The sequence below is a fragment of the Thermobia domestica genome, chromosome 7, assembly GCF_964235325.1.
Source record: "Thermobia domestica chromosome 7, izTheDome1.hap1.1, whole genome shotgun sequence".
Classification (NCBI taxonomy): domain Eukaryota; kingdom Metazoa; phylum Arthropoda; class Insecta; order Zygentoma; family Lepismatidae; genus Thermobia; species Thermobia domestica.
Genome location: NC_137460.1, coordinates 177,012,092 through 177,038,121, shown reverse-complemented (window position 1 = coordinate 177,038,121; position 26,030 = coordinate 177,012,092).

Here is a 26,030-nt window from a genome sequence, read left to right as displayed (position 1 = left end):
ATATCTTCTATTAACTTGATTACTTTCTCTCTTGGAATATCTCTAGGTAAATCAAACTCGTTCATTTATTATATAATAAATGGCTAAGGTATTTAAGTTAACGAGTGGTACTTCCGTTTTAAAGAAGAAACTCCATTACGAATTAGACAACAGTAGCAACTATTTAAGTATAGGACTAGTTGGGTTTTACACAACATACTTAACTCCAAACATTATAGAAAAAAATAATAAACTAACATTTTCTGACTTTCCTGGCTATTCTAATCTTACAAAACAACTTATAGTTCAACCTGGTAAATATAATTTAAAAGAATTAGAGGAATACATTAAATCAAATCTTTCATACACTGGTGATGCTTTTAAAAATATTAAATTTACTGAGGACAGAGAGAAAAACAGAGTTAAAATATTTAGCGGACCGTGTGATATAACCTTAAACACCATTAACACTGTATTAGGTTTTAGTGAAAAAAAAACTTAGAAACACAGAACATGTTGGAGATAAGATACCAAAGTTTCATCCTTTCGATACAATTAATGTTCACTGTAATATAGCAGATGATATGTTTGTTAAAGATACTGAGTATACACATAGAGAAACAGGAATTATAGCATCATTTAAAACAGATGCCGAGTTTAAACAGTATTATTTACGAGCCTATTTATCCATTATTTTTCCCTATATCTAAAGACAAGGTTGATAATTTTGAGACAAGGATAACAGATGAGAATGATTTCTTAATTGATTTTGGTTGAGCAACAACAACTGTACTTTTACAAACCAAGATTTTCTCTTAAATAAATAGGAAGATGTGTTCTATTAAAGGCTGTATGTTTAGTGTTCCTTATAACGAACTAAAGGATTTAAAAATTTATCATGTATTAACAAAGAAACAACTTAGTGATAAATCTAAGAAAATTAGAGAAGGTAAAGGAATGGATTTAACTTTAACTACTGCACAAATGAAAAAGATTAAGAAAGAGCATATAGGTGGTTTTATTTTTACAATTCCGGCCATTTTAGCAGCTTTAGGAGCAGTTGGTTCATTAGCAGGTGGTGCAGCAGCGATTACTAAAACTGCACTGGATGCTAAGAAGAATAAACAAGAACTTGAAGAACAAAAAAGGCACAATATGGCTATGGAAGAAAAGCAGGGAGCAGGTAAACCAAAGAAGTCAAAAAGTAAAACCATTGGCCAACTTCGATATAGAGAGGTCGGTTAAAGAATTAAAGATAAAACGATTTAGAGGTGTATTTATGAGTGATGAACTTCCACAAAAACCCTATGTTAATGAGTGTGGTGTAGTTAACCTTGATAAATCAGAAAACATTAGTACTCATTGGATATGCTATTGGAAAGATAACAACATAAAGTACGTGTTCAATTGTTATGGTGGTGTTTCTCCTAAACAACTAGTACAATATCTTGGTACCGAAAACTTATTTTACAATGACGAACGAATACAAGACTAATTCGGTTATATGTGGTCATCTTTGTGTTAAGGTTTTAAATCTTCTAAATCAAGGGTATTCTTTTAGTGATGTTATGTATATGATTAAAAATGATTAGGTTTAAGTGCTTTTATGGTATATCCATAAAAGTTTTGTTTTAAGATAAATATGGAAGCTATACACAATAGATTTTTAGATTATTTTGAGAAGCATGAGGATGAACTAGATGCACTAGTTAGATATAATTTTTATTGGTATTTTCGGGATGTTAGCAAGATAGACTTAAAAGATAAAAACAACGCATAAACAGTTATTGAATTATGGAAAATGCTAATACCTAAATTTTTGTATACGGAAGAAGAGTTGGTAAAGTTATATCCAATAATTACCTTAAAGGACTTGTTGTCAAATTATAACTCCGGACCATTAAAATGAAGTAATTGTGGTAGTAAATCATTTAAAAAGGTAGGATAGATACATTTGCGATTATTGTTCCGTAGAGAGTGGCTGGGTTTACAGTACTAATGAAGGAATGAGAGCTGCTTGCGCAAGAAAACCATGGTATGATACTACAAAAAGATTTGTTACAGTTATCTCGTTTACAAGCTTTACAGGATAGAATTATTCCTGAAGATGTGTTCAAGGTGTTAAATGATGAATTTAGAGATATACCAAAACATTTAATATCAACAAAAGATGTTCTAGAAGTACTAAAGCAAAAAAAACACAAAATATTATGATGATGTCTATTTAATCCACTACCACGTTACCGATCAAAAACCATTAAACTTACGACATATGGAAGAAACACTTATAAACGACTTCGAAAACTTATACGAAACCTTTAGGGAGATGTATCCGAAAAGAGTATTGTTTATTAACTTAAAATGTGTATTGTACTATCTGTTGAAAAAGCATGATGTTCATGTTGATATTGATTTTAAACATTCACCTAAACAAATAGAGATGTTAAAGAAATGTTTTGAAAAATTAGGATGCGCATTTTCTTTATAATAAATGAGTATGGATATATTTGGTAATGTTAAACATAGAATAGGTGATGTTAATATTAGTGAAGAAAAATTAAAATTGTTGGAGAATTTAAATGATGTTGTTAGCGTAAGTCAACTTAGGTCAATAGAAGCTCACTTAGAGAACGATAGAAAACAATTTGAAGACGCATTAGAAACGTTACAAGACACATACATAAAGAAAGAAGATTTTCAAAAGATTAGGATGGATACTACTAAATTGATTATGCAAAAAGAAACTATACCTCTATTATATCAATTGAGAGCTAAAAACGTTAAAGACCCAATCTTTAGATGGCGTGGGAGACCCGGGTTCGATTCCCGGCGGGAGCTCATGTGGTTCGGATTCCATGTTAATCAGTAGGTCCACGTCTCATATAGCCTCGCTGCTGAAAGGGACGCTAAAACTAAAAATCAATCAATCAATCAACCAATCTTTAGAATACTTAATCTTTCTAATGGTTACAAATTTCTCTATAATGGGAAAATAATGCACATGGAATTAAGTTTGGATAAATACTTTCTAGAGGTATATTTGGGTGATACTTTGATTGAAAATTTACCTTTTAGCTTTAACAAGAATGATATAATTACGATTAAACCAACTAAAATTCAGCTATGGAAGAAGGGCAATTAATGTTTGGTATAATGTACATAGAAAGAGAGGTTTCCTAAAGACGTTTGCTATATAATAAATATGGATATTTTTGGTAACATTAAAAGTATAGTATTAGGTAGTGATAAATTTTAATTATTTTCTTGATTTTCTATACAATAAATAATGATAATGTATTGTGTTAAATGTAAGAAATCAACAGATACAAAGAAAGATACCATTAGGATAGAATAAACAAAAATGGAAGATATATTAAGAAAGGTATTTGTTCTGTATGTGGTGTTACTAAGTCTCAATTCGTTAAAAAGCCCGATTGACTAGAAGGTAAAGGTATTAGAGAAGACATTATAGAAGAAATTCATAAACCAACAAGGAAAAACTATCCTAGACTAAGTGTTGTGATTAAAGGTATTGATGATCTTTGGCAAGCTGATCTTGTAGAAATGGATAGTGGAGTACTTAAAGGTATTTCCAAAATCAATAAAGGGTATAAGTATCTACTAACAATAATAGACGTGTTCTCGAAATATGCATTTGCTGTTCCTGTTAAAGATAAGAGTGGGAAGAATGTTACTGAAGCATTTGAATCAGTGTTAAAAGTAAGAAAACCCAACAATTTACAAACAGATCAAGGGAAAGAGTTTTACAATAAAGGATTTGAAGATTTGATGAGAAAAAACAATATCAATCATTACTCAACATATAGTGGTAAAAAAGCTTCTGCTGTTGAAAGATTTGACAAAACACTTAAACAAAATATGTGGAAGAAATTTACTGCTCAAGGTAATTATAAGTGGTTAAAAATATTACAAGGTTTGGTTGATGAATATAATAAAGTACATAGAACAATTGGTGTGAAACCTGTAGAAGTGAATAAGAAAAATGAGCATGTGATATTGAAAAAAGTGTATAAGAAAGAATATAAGTCTGTTATGTTAAAGTATAAGATTGGTGATTATGTTCGTATAAGTAAAATTAAAGGTTTGTTTGAGAAAGGATATACACCTAATTGGTCAACAGAAGTATTTGTTATTAATGAGGTTATACCATCTAATCCACCAACATATAAAATTAAAGATTTAAACAATGAAGAAATTAGTGGAAGATTTTATGAACAAGAATTATTAAAAACTAAATATGAGGATGAGTATTTGGTGGAAAAAATATTGAGAAAGAAAGGTAATAAAGTGTTTGTTAAATGGTTAGAGTTTGATGATTCACATAATAGTTGGATAGATAAGAGTAATGTAATATTATAAATGTTATATTTTATGGTTATTCCATAAAAGATAATTAAGATAAGAAGGTGAGTGATGAATATGAATATAATAGTGATGATTATGATGATGAATGAGATTATGAAAATGATTTAGTTTTTATCATATTAATAGTGACTTTGATGGGGTGATCCCATAAAAGTCGTATACTAAGACAACACACTAATATATGTAGACAATGGCAGGGGTGTGCAAATATTAGCAGTTGTCTTAGGAAAATGAGCATGCTAATGTTGGTATATATAAAATGAAAAAATATTATGAAAATGTTCTAAAAAATTTGGTGAAGATAAAAAAACGATACAGTATTTTTCTATATAAATAGGATGAGTATATATAATGTTAATTTACTAATGGGGAGATGAAGGAGATGTCGATTACAAAACTAAAACTAATATGTAAAGTCAAAAAAATCCGTGACTATAGTTCTTTAAATAAGAGTGAATTAATCAAATAAATCGAACAATATCAAAATGAACCAGATGAATTGAAAGTTATATACACAATGAAAGTTGATGAACTAAAAAACCATTGTAAACGGAAGAGGATAAAAGGATATTCCAGATTAAGAAGGGTTGAACTTATTGATCTTATTAAACAACATGAAGATGAACAAAACAGATCACAAATTAGAAACATATTCCCATTTAAATAAGATGTTTTTGAAGAATCGAAACCACAACGAATACCAATTAAAGTAGAAACAAAGGAAACATCAATACAGAAACGATTACAAACTATCACAATTGAAAACATAGGAGGATATAAAGATCCGGTGAAGTTTTTAAATATAAGTGGGAAAGTTGTTATTAACAAAATCAAGGAAGAATTAAAGCACCACCCACTTAAAGTCAACCTTGTATTCATTTCTGATTATATTAAAGATAAAGAAGTACAAGAACGCAATTTTAAAACATCAAATGAGAGAATATTACAATCAAGTGACCTAGATGAATATATAACCCATGCTAAACAAAAACTATGTAGAGAGATGGAGGAATTTCAAGGTAGAGGCTCAGGATGGTCATTACATCAAATTAAACACTTGGAAATCAGACTAAATAAATATGTACCATTGAGAGCTTCTTCCTATATTGAACTTCCCAAACCAATTAAAGATAAGAAAGCAGTGATTAATGTTCAAAATAAAGATAATAAATGTTTCTTGTATTCTATTGCTAGTTATTTAAAACCAGCACAAAAAGATCCTCAAAGATCCACAATATAATCAAATTGTGAATGAGTTACAAGAGAAATATTGTAACGGTATTGAATTTCCTGTACAATTAAAAGATATAGTAAAGTTTGGAAAGAGAAGTAACATATCCATTAACGTGTATAGTTATGATGATGAATATAATATATACCCACTTCAAATCACAAAAAATAAGCAGGACAAACACGTCAATTTATTATATGTAAAAGATGAAAATAATGACCATTTTTGTTGGATAAAGGATTTATCGAGATTAATAAGAAGTCAAGTAACAAAGCATAAGGAGAAATTGTACTTCTGTGATAGGTGTTTAACAAGACATTTTAGAAATGAGATACAATTACAAGAACATGAGCTATATTGCAAGGAGCATGAATCTGTTAGAATAGAACTTCCAAAACCATATGACAATCAAATACAGTTCCAAAGTTATAATAGATCATTGAGAGTACCATTTACGATATATGCCGATTTTGAACGTTTGTTATGTAAAATGGAAGTAGACCATAATTGTTCTAAAACTGTGAAGTATCAAAAGCATTTACCAATGAGTTTATGTTATTACATCAAATACTCAAATGGTATGTATAAAAGTCCTGTTAGTTATATTGGTTTAGATGCTGCAAAGGTGTTTGTGAAGAAGTTAAAACAAGAAGCAATAGAAATAAAGAAAATATATAACAAAAAAGTTGAAATGGATAACCTAGCTAATGATGAGGAAGAGAGATATAATAATTCCAATAGTTGTCATATATGTGAGAAAAGCTTGAATGATTTACCACCAGCAGTTGAAAAACAAATAAATATGTTAAATAAGAAAATACAATTTGCTAAAGATAATGATGACATGATTGAAAAGTTAAGAGAATGGAAAGATCAATTAGGAAAATGTTTAAAGGAGATAAATAAAAATAAAGCAAAAGTAAGAGATCATGATCATTAACTGGAAAGTTTAGAGGTGCAGTTCACAGTTATTGTAACTTAAGCTATCGAAGTCCTAATTTTATTCCAGTATTTATTCACAACTTAAGTGGTTATGATACTCACCTGTTTGTTAAAGAACTTGCTTACGATAAGAATGAAATAAAACTAATTGCAAACAATGAAGAAAAATATATAACATACTCGAAATATGTGAAAGTTGGTAAAAAGAATGGGATTAATTTACGATTTCTAGATTCATTTAGGTTTATGTCAAGGAGTTTAGCAGAACTAGCAAACAACCTTACAAAAGAACAATATAGAGAAACGTCAAAGTATTTCCCTAATGATTTATTAGATTTAGTAATTAAAAAAGGTGTGTACCCATATGATTATATTGACTCAATTGAAAGATTAGAAGAAACAAAACTACCTTCAAAAGAAATGTTCTTTAATAAACTTACTAAAACCCACATCAGTGATGAAGACTATGAGCATGCGAAAAATGTTTGGAAGTCATTCAATATTAAAAATCTAGGTGAATATACAGAACTTTATAACAAGACAGATGTATTAATATTAGCTGATGTATTTGAAAGTTTTAGAGATGTGTGTTTAAAAGCATATGGTTTAGATCCTGCTTGGTATTTCACTGCTCCTGGTTTATCGTGGGATTCAATGTTAAAGATGACTAAGATCAAACTAGAAATGTTAACTGACTATGACAAAATATTAATGATAGAGAAAGGTATAAGAGGTGGAATTTCAGAATGTAAGAGATATGTAAAAGCAAATAATAAGTATATGAAAAGTTATAACAAAGACGAACCTTCAATTTAGCTTATCTAGATGCAAATAATTTATATGCATGGGCTATGAGTCAATACATGCCTTACAAAGACTTTAAATGGGTTCAACCTTACATAAACATAATGAATATTCCAGATGATTCAGAAACTGGCTATATATTAGAAGTTGATTTAGAATATCCAGAATACTTACATAATAAACACTCAGATCTACCATTAGCTCCAGAAAATATGTGTCCACCAGGATCGAAACATTCAAAATTATTAACAACGCTTTACAACAAAGAAAGATATGTTATGCACTACAGAAACTTAAAACTATATATGTCACTTGGGATGATATTAAAGAAACTTCATAGAGTATTGGAGTTCAACAATCAAACTGGTTAAAGGAATATATTGATCTAAATACAAATATGAGAACAAGAGCTAAGAATGATTTCGAGAAAGATTTTTACAAGTTAATGAACAATAGCGTATTTGGTAAAACAATGGAAAACATTAGAAAGAGACCATCTATTACCTTAGAATGTGATCCAATGAGGGTGGAAAAGTTAATAGCGAAACCGAACTTTGATTACAGAACAATATTTACTGAAAATTTGTGCGCGATACATATTAGAAAAGAAAAATTGACCTTCAACAAACCAATATATGTTGGTATGAGTGTGCTAGATTTGTCAAAACTATTAACGTATGACTTCCATTACAACATTATGAAAACTAAATACGATATCGATATAGACTTATGTTACATGGATACTGATAGTTTTATATATGAAATTGATACAAATGACTTCTACAAAGACTTAAAGGAAATGGTTGATCTATTTGATACAAGTGAATATGGAAAGGATAATCAATATGGAATACCACTAGTAAACAAAAAAGTATTAGGAAAGATGAAGGATGAAACCAATGGTAAAATAATGACAGAGTTTATTGGGTTAAGATCAAAGATGTATGCCTTTAAAGTTGAAAATAAAGTGAAGAAAAAAGCAAAAGGAATAAGGAAATGTGTAGTAGCAAAAGAGTTACAATTTAATGATTATAAGCGAACCCTATTCCATGATACGAAAACATAAAAAAATATAAATCTAATTCGAAGTTGTAAGCATGATGTGTATACCATAGATGTAAATAAGTTAGCACTAGATTCGAGTGATGACAAAAGATATATACTAGAGGGTGGTGTAAGTACATTAGCTTGGGGGCATTATAAGATATAGTTAAAATGTAATTATGTGTAGTGTAGTTGATAGGTGTTAGTGAATAATTATGTGTGGTTTAGTTTTAAGTAAAATTTAATTAACTTTTATGTGTAGTGTAGTTGATAGGTGTTAGTGAGTAATTATGTGTGGTTTAGTTTTAAGTAAAATTTAGTTAACTTTTATGTGTAGTGTAGTTGATAGGTGTTAGTGAGTAATTATGTGTGGTTTAGTTTTAAGTAAAATTTAATTAACTTTATGATATTTTTAAGTCATAAAAGTGTTTTTGTAATTTTATCCTTAGACATATGTAGCCAGTAACATGAAAATAATTGTTTTAGAGTCAGTATTTATACCCCTTTTACATTTCTTTAATACATTCTTAAATAGTGGAGATATTTGATTTTTTGTAACTAGATTTAGTGATTTTTTGTAACCAGATTTAGTGATTTTTTCATTTTTGCAACTAGATTTAGTGATTTTTTTGTAACTAGATTTAGTGATTTTTTAAATTTGTAACTACATTTAGTGATTTTTTGTAACCAGATTTAGTTATTTTTTGAAGTCAAAACCGGTTATAACCAGATTTAGTGATTTTTCATTTTTGTAACTAGATTTAGCGATTTTTGTAACCAGATTTAGTGATTTTTTTGAAGTCAAAACCGGTTATAACCAGATTTAGTGATTTTTTGTAACTAAATTTAGTGATAGAATGTGTTAGAAGTTATTAAGTGTGAGATAGAAGTTATTTGATATGTGCTAGAAATTATTAGGGGGATAGGGAGTGCGCTAGAAATTATTAGGAGTTGATTAGAAGATATTTGGGGGCAGGGGTGCGCTAGAAGTTATTAGGGGTGCGCTATTGTTATTGAGGGTAGGGGTCATTGAGGGGTGATTTAGTAAAAGTGCGCTAGAATCCCCATTTACCCTCTACTATTATTTCTCATAAAATTATCCTCCCCGTGTAAAGAATGAGCATTTCAGGTAGTATGCTATACAAATGTTGAAATGATGTTCTAAATTATAATATTTACCAATTATAACTTAACTTCTAACTTAAGTCTTATGCAGTACATAAAAACAAGTTTTTTTAAAAAAAAAAAGTTTTTCACTTATAGTTATTGGAATTAATGTTCTTATAATATCCGTATCTGTACTAAATCAAAATATTCACCACCAATAAAAATAACAGAAAGACTTGGTAAGCGATAGAGCCCGTAGGCTACAGAACGCAATATGTCGTTTAGTCCTTTTGTTGAAAAGCGCGATTGCACTGTATAAACACCGGTCTTTTGTTTCATTTTTCAGATCTAATACAAACACTGGTCCTTTCTTCTTCTGACTTCTCAGAAGGAGCATCAGGACCGGTTCTAGATTTCTCTTACGTTTAAAAAGCGGGTCCACTTTTATCTTACATAAAAGGCTAACACAAGAACCGGTCTCTGTAGTTTCTTGACATCTCAGAACCGGTTGTGGTCTTTCCTTCATATTCCAGAACCAGTTCCACAGCCACTTCCTAATAAACAAAACAGGTTCTTGAACCGGTTCGTGAACCAAGGTCAAAACACAGAACCGGTTTTGAGAGTGCTTCTCAAATGTAGAAAACATGTAGAACCTGTTCTGGGAGCGGTTCTTAAAGTTTAAAAACGAATGGAACGGGTTCTGGGAGCGGTTTCTAAAGTTAACGAAACAATAGAACCGGTTCTGAGAGCGGTTCTTAAATTCAACAAAACAATGAAACCGGTTCTGGAACCGGCCCTAACTTTATCGTGGGTTCTGGGATCCTGAACCGGTTATGCAACAAACAGAGCGGTTCTTTTACCACCCCTGGTGGAGATTCTACTTTCCCTGTCATATTCTTTTTCCAACAACTATTTCATAATCATACTTTCACTAATCATCCGTCTCCTTTATCCTAAAGAACATAACAAGGGACGTTAAATTGAAGTTTGAATTTCATTTTATTAATTTTTCATACGTTACAACGAATTTGGAAATGAATACAGGGAATAATTCGAAATTACATAGAACCCATTATTGCAAGATATAACGGTACAAGCGGAGATCTAAACATTTTTGTCGTTATTTCATAAACGTTACGTTAAAAGGTTTTGGTACTGAAATGCTGAATAATATATTAGCAATTAGTCTCAAATATCGTATGTAATTTATGAGCAAATTAATTCTAACATTAGTTTTTCTATTTCAAATTTAACTACAATCAAGTGTCTGAGGATATTTATTTCTTATTCCGCTGTTAAAATTTTTTAAATTTAACTAGCTGAACCTGCGCTCTCTACACAGCACATTATTCACATATGAGCATGAATCTTCTTGTCATTGCCACATCTGTACATGTACCTTTATAGACACAAGTGAAAGACGTTTCGAAGAAAAAATCGACAAGGGGTACCATAAAGGAGAGATTTTTCAATTATTTTTTTTCAATATCTCGCACCGTTTGCAAGATTAAGCTTACTTCCGGTTAGAGTTTTTAATTCATGTATGATCAATGTTTTTTCTCCTTGCATGCACTACGTAATAATGAAATACATTACATACACAATTAATTATAATGTCAGTGATATATGGTGTTCATTGGATACAACCCTCCAAACAATAAAGATTCATCTCAGCCTGGAGAAATTGTTATCCTTCGTTTTTCATTATTTGACCCTTGAAACAAACGCCTGAGATGTATACAACTATGTGGTGTTGGGATGTATAACTAGTAGGATACGATGATTTTTCAAAAATTTCAACACTTCTAGTGTACCCTAATAGCGTAATAATAAAGAAATAACGGCCACGTTTTTTACATATTCAATTAGAACTTAACAATCTACACAAAATTTGCAATCGACCAGCGAAAACGGCATGTTTCTAACACTTGTAGTTTTCGGGATCTCATTCTGGAAAGGATTGGAGACAAACATATGAACTTTTCTTTGGAGACAAAACTATAAACCTAGCATTTTATATATAGATATAAAATATATTTAACACATTTTTATATATAATAATAGTGATAATAGCTATTTTTATGTATTGAATTGGTGAGATACTTTTGCAATAGATAAGAGAGGTATGTGAATAGCAAGGGAATGAAGTGGGGGCTACTATTAATGGGATTTTTCTGCTACTCTGAGTGGTTCGATTGCAATTCTTTTACCTTCGCTTATCAATCTAACTCTATTATATAGCATCGTGAGAATATAATCAAGTATTTAATCGAAAAGTAGATCTCACTTACTTCCAAAGCAACTGTTTTTAGGATATCAGTTCTTTAATGTTAATTTGAATGAAGACAACTTTATTGTTCCCCTTTTTTAAAATCTGTTCCAATATAAATTTAAGAGTCGGAACTCAAAGTTCACTTTATAAGTATCTTGCAAGATTAGTAATCTATAAATTATATTGAACAAAGGTAATGTATAAGAACGTATCATTAAGTAAATTGTTTTGTGTGTGTGTGTGTGTGTGTGTGTGTGTGTGTGTGTGTGTGTGTGTGTGTGTGTGTGTGTGTGTGTGTGTGTGTGTGTACGTGTGTACATGTGTAGATGTGAAATAAACGTACAGATTAATATTCATGTTGAAAACAACCACTTGTCGGAAGAAATTCAGGACACACATTAGGACATGAAGAAATAATTATAACTATTTTTTCTTTCATGATAACGTTGCATTCCAAATTGAAGTTTGAATCATCCAGTTACAAGCTATGTCTTCCTAACGCTTCACTGAGACGGCAATTTCTTCTTTTTCACAACGCAGATGCTATCGGAGATCAATAATTTATTTCTAAATGTGTTTCAGATAATTTCAGTACTGTAGTATTTCAGTATTTCAGTAATTGTACTGAATCAGTACAATTACCGATATTTTGTTCTAGGTGAGTTATATTTTACAATCATACATATCCACTCATCAGAAATTGGGATATTTTCAGTATCAGTATAGTACTTATTAACTTGTATCGAAAGGAATAATTGTGATGGACGCAGTTTTATTTCGCAACGAGTGAAGTTCATGGTAGAACATTTCTACCATTTTGATGGTTCTGTTTAACTGATATAAACAGCCACTGCATCTTTGGAGTTCACCTTTGAGGAGACCAACCAAATCCAATACTTTCAAAAAATTCCACGAATATACAACTGAACAGGGCACATTTGTTATTTATTTTAATCTTCAGTCTGACTGTAACTACTCAAGTTTGCGCCTGGGCAAGTAGATTTGTTAATGTAACGTTTTTTTAAAACTTTTTTTAAGGGTGAGAACCACTTTCATTAGTCAGACTATTCTACGCACCGCAATACTCTTGCCTCTTCGAATACGAATCTATATTCGTAAAACAAAAATGATTTGAGCATACTGGAATACCAACATTTATTTAAAGTAGTAAGTATAGTAGGTAAAGTATAACCAATAGCAGATAGTGACAACTACTACTTGGCTTGTAAATTATTCGAATTCGTGTGGTTGATAGAACGACAAATTTGCTTACTAGGTGAAATGTTTTCGTCAGGACTTTGGTTTTGTTGATAATCGTCTCCGTATTATCGACACTTTGTATTATTAGGTAGAAGACAGAGCAGATAGTGGTATCTATTACCGGTAGAATGAATGTGAGTTATTGAATTAGAATGACGCATTGACACAATTTCTCATTATTAAGAAGATTAGGAATATTTTAATATTTTCTACTTAGTCAATTAGGTAATGCGTAAGTCTTAGTTGTTGAAGGTTGTATATTAGCATTACTCACATCATCATATGGTTATACTTTAAATAGAATTTTATTATGAAATTATTGGAGTAATTATTTATTACTTGATCTTAGGCAATTGACCACTTTGAGAACTGTATATATAGGAAGTATAAATTTTCAGGAGTGTGAACAGCACTGATATTTGTATTTGTCTATATTTGGAACTCCACTGATAATTGTATTTTTGTATTAAGTTTACTGACCACTGCATTAGCAACATAAACACGTACGGGCAATGTACGGATAATTGATCATATATATATATATATAGGGTAACTTCGGCAAATAACGCCACCAATTCAACACATTGTTCTGGTATGGTGCTGGTGTTTTTATATATAGAACTGTGTAAATTACATGGAAGATGGAGTGAACCCTCCGCTATAATACAATGGGAAAACAAAGATCCTACACACACAATGTCGACCACAATGCGCTGAGAATTGGAGTGAGTATATGATGGCGTTATTACCAGACGTGTCGGCAAATAATACCACTTGCTTTGAAACAACGGAAAGGTGTTAGAATCGTAACTAAATATATTTTGAACACAACTAAACAATGCTCTTGGCAATGTGCTATCTTCTCTGCTAGTACACAAAACTCATAGTCATAGTACATGTCGTTAACCCGTAACTCTTGTGGTGATTGCGAACTTCTTAGCATGACAGCTGCTCTCATATCGAGCACTGCTTGTCGGAACCAGACAACAATGCACAACCAGCGTCACACAATGTTCGCAAGCCACATTTAACAATGCTGCAAGAATCACATGATTAGTGAAACCAAATCTTGCATTCATTACACTGAATCCGCGTTTTAAGACACCTGGGGTCATAGTAATATCCTTCACAGTCCTCACGGAACATGTCTCTATCCTTATTCTTTCTAGAGGATGCTTGTTTCTTCGTGACGGAAGAAGTGGAAAGGCCAGCTGTTGCGAACAGGTCTGATGTTACCAATACTCATCTGGCAATAAGAGAACGCCCTCTGGGACGAGATTTGCTCTTAGTTATTTTAGGTGTAGGCAGAAGCTCGTGGTTGGAGTGGGCACTCGTTGGTGTTGAAGGAGAGATGGAGGCTAGTCATGTGCTTGGAAGTGTTGGATGTTGTTCTTGCTCTGAGACATTAGATGGGGCAAAAGCGACATCGGGTATATAAATAGTATTTCTGTTAAAAGGATAAGCTGTAGCGCTGAAGTCTGAAATTGTGTTCTGAGGTACTGTTGAACGGAACCATACCTGTAAAAACAGTTTTAGAAACTATAACTTCCCAAGAGTTCTTCCGTGATGTGTTCGTCGATAACTTTCAACTTCTTCAGAGCAGTACACTTTTAATAATTTGAAGAAGCTCTTGTCGAACGGTTGAAGTTGTGTGTGTAATGTGCAGGCAATTCCAGCACTTTATTATCCATGGTCTCAGTAGTATTTAAAATGGTAATATCAAGATGACTGGAATGACCATCTACAATAAGCAGTGCTCGGTCAGGGATCCGGTGTCTGTTGAAAAGTTCCAGAAATGTACAGAATTCTTCCTTTGTAACATAGCCTTTAGGTGTCATCGCATAGGTGTTAACTGGAGGAGGATCATCACCAACCTCTTTTTTTCATACCTTCCCTTGTATAACACCATTGGAGGGATTCAATTTGAACCTGATGCATCGGTGCATGCAATAACACTCACAGTTTCACCTTTTTCGCAATGTCCGGCATTATGTACTCGCTTGCTCCTTTTCTGTTCCAAATTTTTTAGACTGCTATTGTACGTTAGTTGTAGTCCAGTTTCATATGCATTTAAATAAGTTCAGGAATGTCACGCAAGTTCATAGCATCAAATGTGTTTTCCAATAGCGTATGCAATGCTTTCAGTATTATTCTGTTGAAACGCATGAGTTTACCATAGCTCAAATTTTCCGCCTTTCTGCACACGACATTTGGGTGTCTTGCCATGAAAGCATAAAACCAGTTTTTTCTCGTTCCGCCACTATGAAATGGATTAGTTAAAGCATTCTCTTCACATATTCTATACGCGGCTTCACGAACATCTTTTCTAGTTAAACCAAATCCAACGGTTTGTGAACGAATTATCCTCTCTGTTTTAATTCTTGTTCCAGTTCCTATGACAATATACAGCTGCGACCAAATTTTCGAATGGGCTTTATGTCCTTTCGTTCTATCAAATCTCTTAACGTTCTGCGAGGAACGCCCTTGCAATTTTCATACTGCTCGATGATTGTGATAGCTTGACGTAAATTATTTTCAGACTACCTGGCCCATATGTTTTGATATTTCCTTGTCATCTGGACAACAAAATCAACAAAACATCAGACGTCTCACATTTCATAGCCATTTCGAAAAATAAAGTTTTAACACTAGTATTAGTTTCGATTAGCGATTAGATGGAGTAACGTTATTTCCCGACGCGATAGTGGCGTTATTTCCAGAAGCAATAGACGTTGTTTTGACTATTCTTTCTATACTAGGAATAGCGGTCCTGCGTATATTATCTATATCATACTGTTATGCAAGTATGGTCCTATCGACACATACCTTTTTTAATAGTATAATCGTACTTTTTCTGAAACAATTTGCCCAACTCGTTTGACGGACTAAAAATTTGCGATCTGTTTCCTCTGCTCCGTGGTTGCCGCGTCAACACTTGTTCACTGCTTTTCCTCTAGTGACACGTGGCTGGCCCCTAGTTTTTGTGTCTACAAAGACAACATGCATCACTGCTCATCACACACCCACAGGTGGTCACCTCACGATCCAGGTGTTCATGCTAGCATTGTGTAAAATTTTAAATGGCGTTACTACCCGACTGGCGTTATTTGCCGAAGTTACTCTCTCTCTCACTCTCTTTCTCTCTCTCTCTCTCTCTCTCTCTCTCTCTCTCTCTATATATATATATATATATATATATATATATATATATATATATAGGGTGTGTCATTATGTCAAACCTTGATGACGGAGAAACCAAAAGAGAGAGAGAAGCGAAACTTTGCACGAAGCAACTATACAAAGGGGCACATTTGCAGACGTATTACTGGACACCACCGGATGAACAGTGTTGCCAACCCAATATAAAATTATGTTTTGTTAAATGTAGTACGTGATTCTCCTGTAAATTTAAAAGTATCATTTTCAGAAACTTTAACTGAATCTGTTACGTTCTCTTTTTCCGGACGTTTCCTTTTTCCGAAACTAGATTTTTAAACCGCCATTTCCTTTAAACAAGTCAGCTGAGCCGATCATAATTACTAGAGGCCGGATGTTAGGCAAAATGCCTATTCTTTAATATTAAAGATATGATCAAAAATAACGTTTTAAAGTTTATATGTGGGGTTATAGTTTCAATTTAAGCCAATTTTATGTTGCCTATTTTGCCTATTTCACCCATTTCTGCCTAAATAATTGCTTTAGTGCCTAATGTTGCCTAATCTTTGCACTTTCTTCAAAATAAGACTTTATTGGAGAATAATGTATAATTTAGTATTTCTTGAAAGAATTTTGCCTCTTCCAAGAAATGTAAGTGTTGTTTGTAGTGATAAGATGTCGCAAAACTTTGGACTGCTATCTGTACTGATAAAGTGCTGTTAAACTTTGGACTGCTGTGTGTACTGATAAGTATATAAAGTTTAAAGTCTTATGTGTAGTGATAAAGTGCTGTTCTACTTTACCAACTATACATGGAATACATGCCAAGCTTCGTCTTTATATATACAGTAAAAGAAGATATTAACAAACAGATATGTTTCTATATTCTTTGAACATTATCAATGACCTGAATGTATTTTTTAATTTTATTGAGTAGTTATCTTCATTATTTCGAGTTACTTTTAGTGCCTATTTCATTGCCTATTTCTTAAATTTTAAGTGCCTGTTTGCCTGCCTATTTCCCAGGTTTTTAATGCCTAAACATCCGGTCTCTAATAATTACAAACAAGTACCTACGTGAGAATATATATTCCATTACCTGGCACGAAGACGATGTAGAATATTCACATCTTAAGGAAATACTTCAAACATATTGTTCAAATACTACTATATACCAATACGGTATAACTAGAAAGTTTTTTTTTTCAAGAAATTCTTCAAAGAAATGTTACAAATTTAGAAGAAATAAACTTCCAAAATATACTTCATTAAGTTTTCACGTTAACAAGTATGCACACAATAAACATCGTTTCGGACAATATAGGTGCCGTGTTCATGAAGCATTACTGTATAGTGAATATTTAAAAGTGTATGACCATGTTTTAGATGTGAATAACAGTTATAGTTACATACCTACTACGATTAAAAATAATCTTCATCATGCATAGTGACGAATTGTTAAAATTGTTACTACTGTAGTTGATAAAGTGACTGGTAAAAGTGTTACTTGGATTTACCCTATCGACAGACTTCCTGTAACGGTATAAGCTCCTGCTGCACTTTTGATTAATCTCGATATATCTTATTCAAATGGATCACATTGGGTTGCAGTGTACATCCATGAGAAGAAACATGGATATTACTTTGATAGTCTTGCTATGGACATTCCCAAGGAAATAATAGACTTTTTCTCAAAAAATATTAAAATATATTCTATAAATAAATCAATATCAGCACGATGTTTCTGTGTTGTGCGGATATTTTGTTTTATTCTTTTTGCATCATATTATTCGTACACATTCATTTCAAAAGTGTTTCAAAGTATTTAACAAGAAAAATTTGAAAAAGAATGATGATATGGTTTATAAATGTTTATAAATATATAAATATTTTTTTACAAAAAGAAAACACAAATATTTTTATTTCTATTTTTATTACATATTTACATTTTTTATTTTTACCATATATACATTTTTATTTTTCAATTTTTTTAATATTACATTTTTTTAATATTCAAATTCTGGTAAGATGGCGTCAAGCTCGAAGTCGATGCAAAGTGGTGCTCTTATTGTTTACCTTTTTTTCGTGGTTGTGTGTAGTGTTTATGTGCGTGCTCTACTGTCTTCATGTAGTATCGGTGCTGTGACTTTCCCAAGTGAAGCATTGCCAATGAAACATGGACTGAAGTGTAGTGGAAGATCATTTCATTTTATTGCTGCTGCCTTCATACCAAGAGGACCGCCATGTGCTCTCTCTGGTACTGCTAACAGTGACGGAGGAACTACCAGTGATTTTGTGCCAAGGTATGAGTCAAAAGCAAAAAAAAACAGTGCCTCATTCTCGCTTGTTTTCTCCCCCTTGTGGTGATATTCACGTAAACCCTGGCCCACCCTGTCTATATTACACCAGTGCTTTCAATATATATTATCAAAATGTTCGTAGTATTAAAAACAAATTACTTGAGTGCTCATTGAACCTAGGTTAGATAAGGGAACTGGATTGTTTCGCAGTGACCGAATCGTGGCTGAATGAATCAGTGAACGACAGTGAAATGAGCTTTTCAAATAATTTTACCATTTATCGTAAAGACCGCATAACTCGTGGAGGTGGAGTGATGATTTATGTAAATAATAAGTGGAAGAGCAAGAGAAGACTGGATCTCGAACGGGATTGTGAACTCATTTGGGTGGAAGTATTTATTCCAAAGCGTCGTTCTGTGTTTATTGGGTGCTTCTATAGGCCGCACAAGAACACCCCCCAGCACATCTTAGAAGCTTGCCATGACTCATTGTTACATGCGTTGTCACACGGTGACGTCATCCTATTGGGTGATTTCAACCTTTCCATCACGTGGCAGGACAGCAAGCATGGCGTCACTAAAGATGGAAACGACAGTTATTTCATGGACAATTTTATTCATGGACTTGGTCTAGGTCAACATAATATGCATAATACCCGCAATAATAGCAATCTTGACTATATTCTCTCTAACTTAGAACCTCGTTGTGTTGTCCCATCCAGAAATCTTTTTCCATCGGATCACGATTCCTTGGATGTTTCTTTCGATTTCCTCCCCTCCACTACTACAAACCAGCCCCTCAAAAGTAGGTCACAACTTCTTTGGAAGAAAGCCCCCTGGGGTGACATCTGCCGGGCTATTGAACTGTTTCCTTGGTGTTTGTTAGAGGTAGGAACTGTTGACGACGCTGTGGACTTATTTACATCTGTTGTCCACTCAGCCATAAAGGATTTTGTGCCGGTGAAAGCATCAAAATCGAACAGGTTTCCGGTCTGGTACGACAATGAACTTCGTGATTTTTTTAAAAACAAAAAGCTTGCCTGGACTCTATGGAAATCACATCCGAGTGACTACACATACAAAAACTTTGCTAGAATTAGAAGTCTTGCCAAGAAGGTACAGCGGCGTAAATACTTTCAATACATGGACTCAATTGGTAATTTTACTGTTAGTAACCCTAAAGTCTTTTGGTCTGTAATTAAATCTAGAACAAAATCTCCGGGCATACCGGCAACAGTTCAAGATGAAAATACTGAAGCGAGTGATGATCAAAGACCCGACCTCTTCAATAACTACTTCTGCAAAACATTTACTTCCCTTCCCTCTACAACCCATCTTCCCCCTCTCCGCTCCATCTGTTCGGACACCTTATCCAATCTCTCTACCACCCCGGGCGAAGTTCTGGCTCTCTTGCTATCGTTATCTCCACACAGATCACTTGGACCTGATAAAATTAGTCCTCTCTTTCTCAACAAAACTGCTGCAGTTATTACGGTTCCTCTATCTATCTTATTCAATAGATGCTTCAAGGAAGGGTATTATCCCACCAGTTGGAAACTAGCTCACGTGACCCCAATATATAAATCAGGACTTAAAGATCATGTATCCTCCTATAGGCCAATATCTCTTCTTTCTGTAATATCAATTATCTGCGAAAAAATAATCAAAGACAGGCTACTTAAATTCACCTCACCTTACATCCATAGTTTTCAGCACGGCTTTCTACCGAAAAGCTCAAGTCTCTCAAACTTAAGTACTCTTCTTTCCTGTGCAGTCAAATGTATGAATAACAATACTCAATTAGATGTTATCTATTTTGATCTCTCGAAGGTCTTTGATTCTGTCAGTCACATTCATCTTCTTCATAAACTCTCCAATAGATTTAATGTACATGGCAAATTTCTCTCTCTAATCACAAGCTACTTGAAGGACCGTAAACAGAGAGTTGTTCTTTCATGGGCGACTTCTAACCCCAACCCGTGATCTCAGGGGTGCCTCAGGGGAGTGTACTTGGGCCTCTGCTGTTTGTCCTGTATATGGATGATCTCTACACGCACTTATCAGCTCAACCTAGTGGCCTTCTGCTTTTTGCTGACGATTGTAAGTTATACAGAGAAATATCGTGTCTCCATGACACAACTGCTCTACAGGAAGACATAAATTACCTTACAGGCTGGTGTGAAATGTGGCACTTGAAACTCAACAGTAAGAAATGTGACAGTATTACTATTACTTTGAAAAAGTCTCCTGTTCCCTCCACATACCATATCAACGATTCCCCTATCACACATTCTGCTAGTCATAATGATCTTGGTGTCATCTTTGATTCAAAACTCACATTCTCTGACCACATCTCCTCAATACTAAAGAATTCAATGCGCATGTTGGGACTTCTTTATCGATTTACCGAACTACGCACTGTTTCTTCATTAGCAACTTTTTATAAGACATTAATAGCGCCCAAGATCGAATACTGCTCTCCCATATGGGCCATGGCAGCACCTACACATCTCTCCAGACTTGATTCTGTTCTCAATTTCTTCATCGCTATAGTCCGTTTTCGTGTTCCTGCACTTCGACTATTATCTAAGAAGGAACTCTTGCGACATCTTAATATTCAGACTCCTGAAGTACGCAGAACTATCTCTGACCTGAAATATCTACATAAAATAGTTAATAGAAACTTAAAATCGGAAATATTACTTCAGGAACTATCCTTACGTGTCCCTTCCCGCATCACTCGGAATACCCACCTATTCCATCTTGCCCGTCCTAGGTTGGCTGTTATACAGAGGTCTCTTTTTTATAGAATACCAAACTGTTATAATCAAGTAGCAACTGATGTGGACATATTTTCGAGCTACCCACTGTTTGAAAGAGCAATTAAGCGAGCTTTGACGGAATAGTTTTACTCTTACACTCTTTTTTCTATGTTGTTGTTATTGTTATCTTGTTTTTTTTTTCTTTCTTTTGTTAGCATGTCCCTGTGTAAAATGGCAAAGTTATGCTGTATCTGGGAATTTGTTCAATAAATAAATAAATAAATAATATTACATACATATTTTATTTACAATTCCTAGGAAAACCATTACTATCTTTATAATGCATTAGCTAATGCTGTTGATCTTTCATATTTCCACCAATAATTCAACTGTTGTGCATTATGATATGCACATCCTGATTTCTTTACAATAATTGTGTGAAAAGGACAATATTTATTATTAAATGTGTTTCCACATAATTCATTTAATCAAGGACAATGTTTTGTTTCTAAACCGATGACATTATCTAATGTAAATATTCTCTTAATTCAAAGAGATTTCTCAAAGCCTTTACAATAAAAGGTTGAATTATTTGCACATAATTGTTATACAAGGTTCCATATGCATGATACAGTATATCCAGTTTTGCTATTCCATTTCAAACCGTATAAGTTTAATGGTAACCAATCAATTTGTTTTTGATAACATAACGATAACAAGTTATATTCTATTGGTGATTTTACCAAGCAATGGAAATTTACTGTATCATATCATCGCATGCAGTTAAACAAAACTCACGAATCACAAATTCGTTATCAGATTTTTAAATCCTTGAATATCGATAATATTCTGTTCTACGTATGCTGAAATTTCATTTGTGTGCTGAATGAAAAACGGTATAATTTATCCAACAAATTCTTTTTAGATTTTGATTTCTCTCAATTTTAGATCTCAATCTCAAATTTAGATCACAAGTTTTACGCATAAACCATATAAATGAGATTTAATTATGTTCTTGTTCAAACACTTCAAAGAGTTCACTAAGAGTTTTATCAAGAGATAAGTACATTGCTGAAAATGTTCCAGTATTATGAAGACGAGTACAATCATGAAGAAAATTTAAATTTCATTCCATGCATTCAATTGGATTATTATTACGTAAGTATTGTAAGTTTATCGTAGTTTCACAATGTAAAACGAAACTTACTACCCACTTAGCACACGGATATCCACTGGACATCCGAGACATCCGCGATGGACAACAGGACATCCCGGGATCATCCAAATTTGAGGATATTCAAAGGGACCTTAACGGGATGTCTACTGGTAAATCGTGGGATAATGTGGTCCCAGGTTATGTCTGACGTGGGATTTTCCTAGGATTTCCCGTCCCATAAGGGACATCCGATGTACATCCTATGTGGAAATCCTTTAGAACGTCCCATGGAGGACGTTCATGGAATGTCTACTCATTATCCCGATAATCCCGGGAACTAAATGGGATAATTAGAATCAAATGAGACCTCCTAGGGACGTCGTGTGCTATGTGGGTTGTTTCACTTTACACTCGAAAATGGCGTAAGTTAAAAGTATCACAAAGAAAATAATAAGGAAAACAATAGAATACGTTTAACGAAGTAGTAATATGATAATGAAACAAGGGATGAACATTCCCGCATATTGTCCATGTGATAGTCTTCTATATTCACCTCTGACATGTTCCCCGCTTCCAAAATTCTAGCACCACTTTCAAACTTCCTCAGTGGTTCATAATTTCCATCTTAAACACAGTCTTGATTAAGAAGTGTTTCTTCGTATTATACTAGTACAGTAGATAAATTCGTAGACTGACACCCAGAATATACACAACCAGTAGAACCCATGGTTGCTGTGCTCGATGCAAAAGTCCACACACACACAGGCAATTACACGGATCAACACTAACTAACTAACTCTATGGCCTATGGAACCTGGAGGTTCAATGCCGCGTTCACAAAAGCTCTCCACTGACTTCTATCCTTAGTTAACTGGATCCAGTTTCTACTTTGTATTCCAATCTCTGCGAGATCCATTTTAATATTGTCCTCCCATCTGCGCCAAGGTCTTCCTAATGGTCGTTTTCCGATTGGTCTTCCAGTCAAGGACTTTGAAAGCGTTTCTGCTTTCTTCCATTCTAGCTATATGACCCGCCCACCTAAGCTTCCTAGACTTGACGACCTAACAATGTTGGGTAAACCATATAAATTATGCAGTTCCTCGTTATGAAGTTTACGCCATTCTCCATTCCCGTTCCTCTTGGGTCCGAATATTCGTCTGTGGATCTAGTTCTCAAATACTTTCAGTCTATGTTCTTCCCCCAGAGTAACTGACCATTTTTCGCAACCATACAGAACAACAGGCATGATTATCGTTCTGTATATTTTAAGCTTCACATTCCTCGACAGAATTCGCGACGACAAAAGATTTTGAACCGAATAATAACACGAATTCCATGTTTTCAGTCGACATTTAATTTCTTCGTAAATATGATTTTCCTCTGTTAATATTGATCCTAGATATTTGAAACTATCCACTTTATCAAAAGTATTATTTAATATTTTAACGCATTTATAATTTGCTGTATTACGGTCCCGACGCACTTCCATGTATTTAGTTTTCTCTGCATTTACTTCTAAACCCATGTCCTTGCAAGCGTTTAATAAGATCTCTGCATTTCTTTCTATTGCTCTACTATCATCCCCTATTAAATTTACATCATCAGCATATGCCATAACCTGGTGAATGCCGTTCAACTCTAGGCCCTGGTTGTTATATTTGATTTTCCTTATAGCGCATTCCAGAACAAAGTTAAATAATAATGGCGACAACGCTTTTTTTTTTTTTTTTTTTTTTTTTTGTTTCAGTCATTTTCGACGTGAAAGCTCGTGGACAAAAATTTTCCTACCCGGACTTTACTTTGGAATTCATTTAAACATATCTTAATTAATCTAATTAGCTTTCTTGGTATTCCAAGTTCTGTAAGAACGTTGTATAATGTTTCTCTCCTAAACGAGTCGTACGCCTTTCTAAAATCGATAAATAGTTGATGTACCGGGGTATTGTATTCCCACTTTTTTTCGAGTATTTGGCGAATGGTAAATATTTGGTCGATAGTTGATCGATTTCGTCTAAATCCGTACTGATAATCTCCAATAATTTTATCTGCGTATGGGGTCAATCTTGCTGGTAGAATATTTGAAAGGATTTTATAGGATGTTGACAGAAGAGAAATTCCTCGATAATTATTACAGTCAGTTTCGCCCCTTTCTTGTGAATTGGAACAATGACTGATTCTTTCCACTCTTGTGCCAATTCTTCGTTGTTCCAGATAAGGAGAATGAGTTTGTGAATCTTGTTCCACAATTTTTCGCATCCAGCTAAAATTAACTCCGCCGGAATTTCATCTACACCCGGAGATTTGTGTTTCTTTAATTTCTTTATAACGGTTTCTACTTCTATTCGGTTGGATTCTGGAATATACAGTTCTGCGGTGTGTATCTCCTTTTCTCCACGCACACTACTTTGTGGTTGCATGTTAAGCAAATCGTCAAAGAAATCTTTCCATCTATTTAAGATGATATCCGTATCAGTGAGAACTGTACCGTCAGATTTCTTTAATATATAAGCACGAGGTTGGTAGCCTTGCTTAAATTCGCTGATCCCCTTATACATGTCTTAGATGTTTTTATTTTTATTATTATCTTCAAGTTCCTTAATTTTAGCTTTCAGAAAATCGCGTTTCTTTGTTCTAAAAGTTTTGGAAGTTTCCCTCCTGATATCTGCGAAATTTTGTGTAGTCATTTCATTCGGATTTTGTAGCCAGCATAATTTTGCCTGTTTTCTCATCTCTGCTACTTTTAGGCATTCCTGGTCGAACCATGGTTTGTTCGTACGTATTTCCGCTTGTCCCAATTTTTCTTTTGCTGAACTTTTATTGCTATCTCTAATTTCAATCCAGGTATCCTCAACACTAGTGCACTCCGAATCTTCTAAAGCCGAGAATCTATTCGAAACTTCAGTCTGGTGTTCCTCTCTTACCTGTCTCTCTTCTAATTTCTTTAAATTGAATTTTTCCGTTTTCAGACAATGACTATTAGCTTTATTCAAGGATAATCTCCCTCGTATTATCGCTGCTACCAGGTAGTGACCAGTGCAGGGGTGCCCACAAAGGGGGGTTATGACGCAAACTGCGTCATTGAAATATTTGGGGGGGTAAAAATCTATATAAATATGTTTGAGGGGGTGTAAAAATTAATCGAAAAGATTTTTTCATGGAAGAACACCTACGGATAGACAATTGGGGGGGTGCGTCATGGACATGAGGGGGGTTGGGCACCACTGGACCAGTGTCACAATCAGCCCCTCTATACGACCGGACATCAATTATGCTAGATTGCGTTCTTCTATCTACTAAAACGTGATCAATTTGATTATGTGTTTTTCCGTCTGGTGATGTCCAAGTGTATTTATGAACGTCGCGATGTGGAAGTTTTGAACTCTTCACGATTAGGTTTTTGGATGTTGCAAAGTTCACGAGTCTAAAACCGATGTCATTAATTTCCTTATGCAGACTTTCGTTCCCTATAATCGGTTTGGAAATATCCTCTCGTCCTGCCTTCGCATTGAAATCCCCTAATAGAATTTTCATATGGTATCGCGAGAGTTGGTCAAATATCCGTTCCACTTCTTCGTAAAAACTGTCTTTTATATCGTCATCCTTATCTTCTGTTGGGGCATGTACATTTAAAA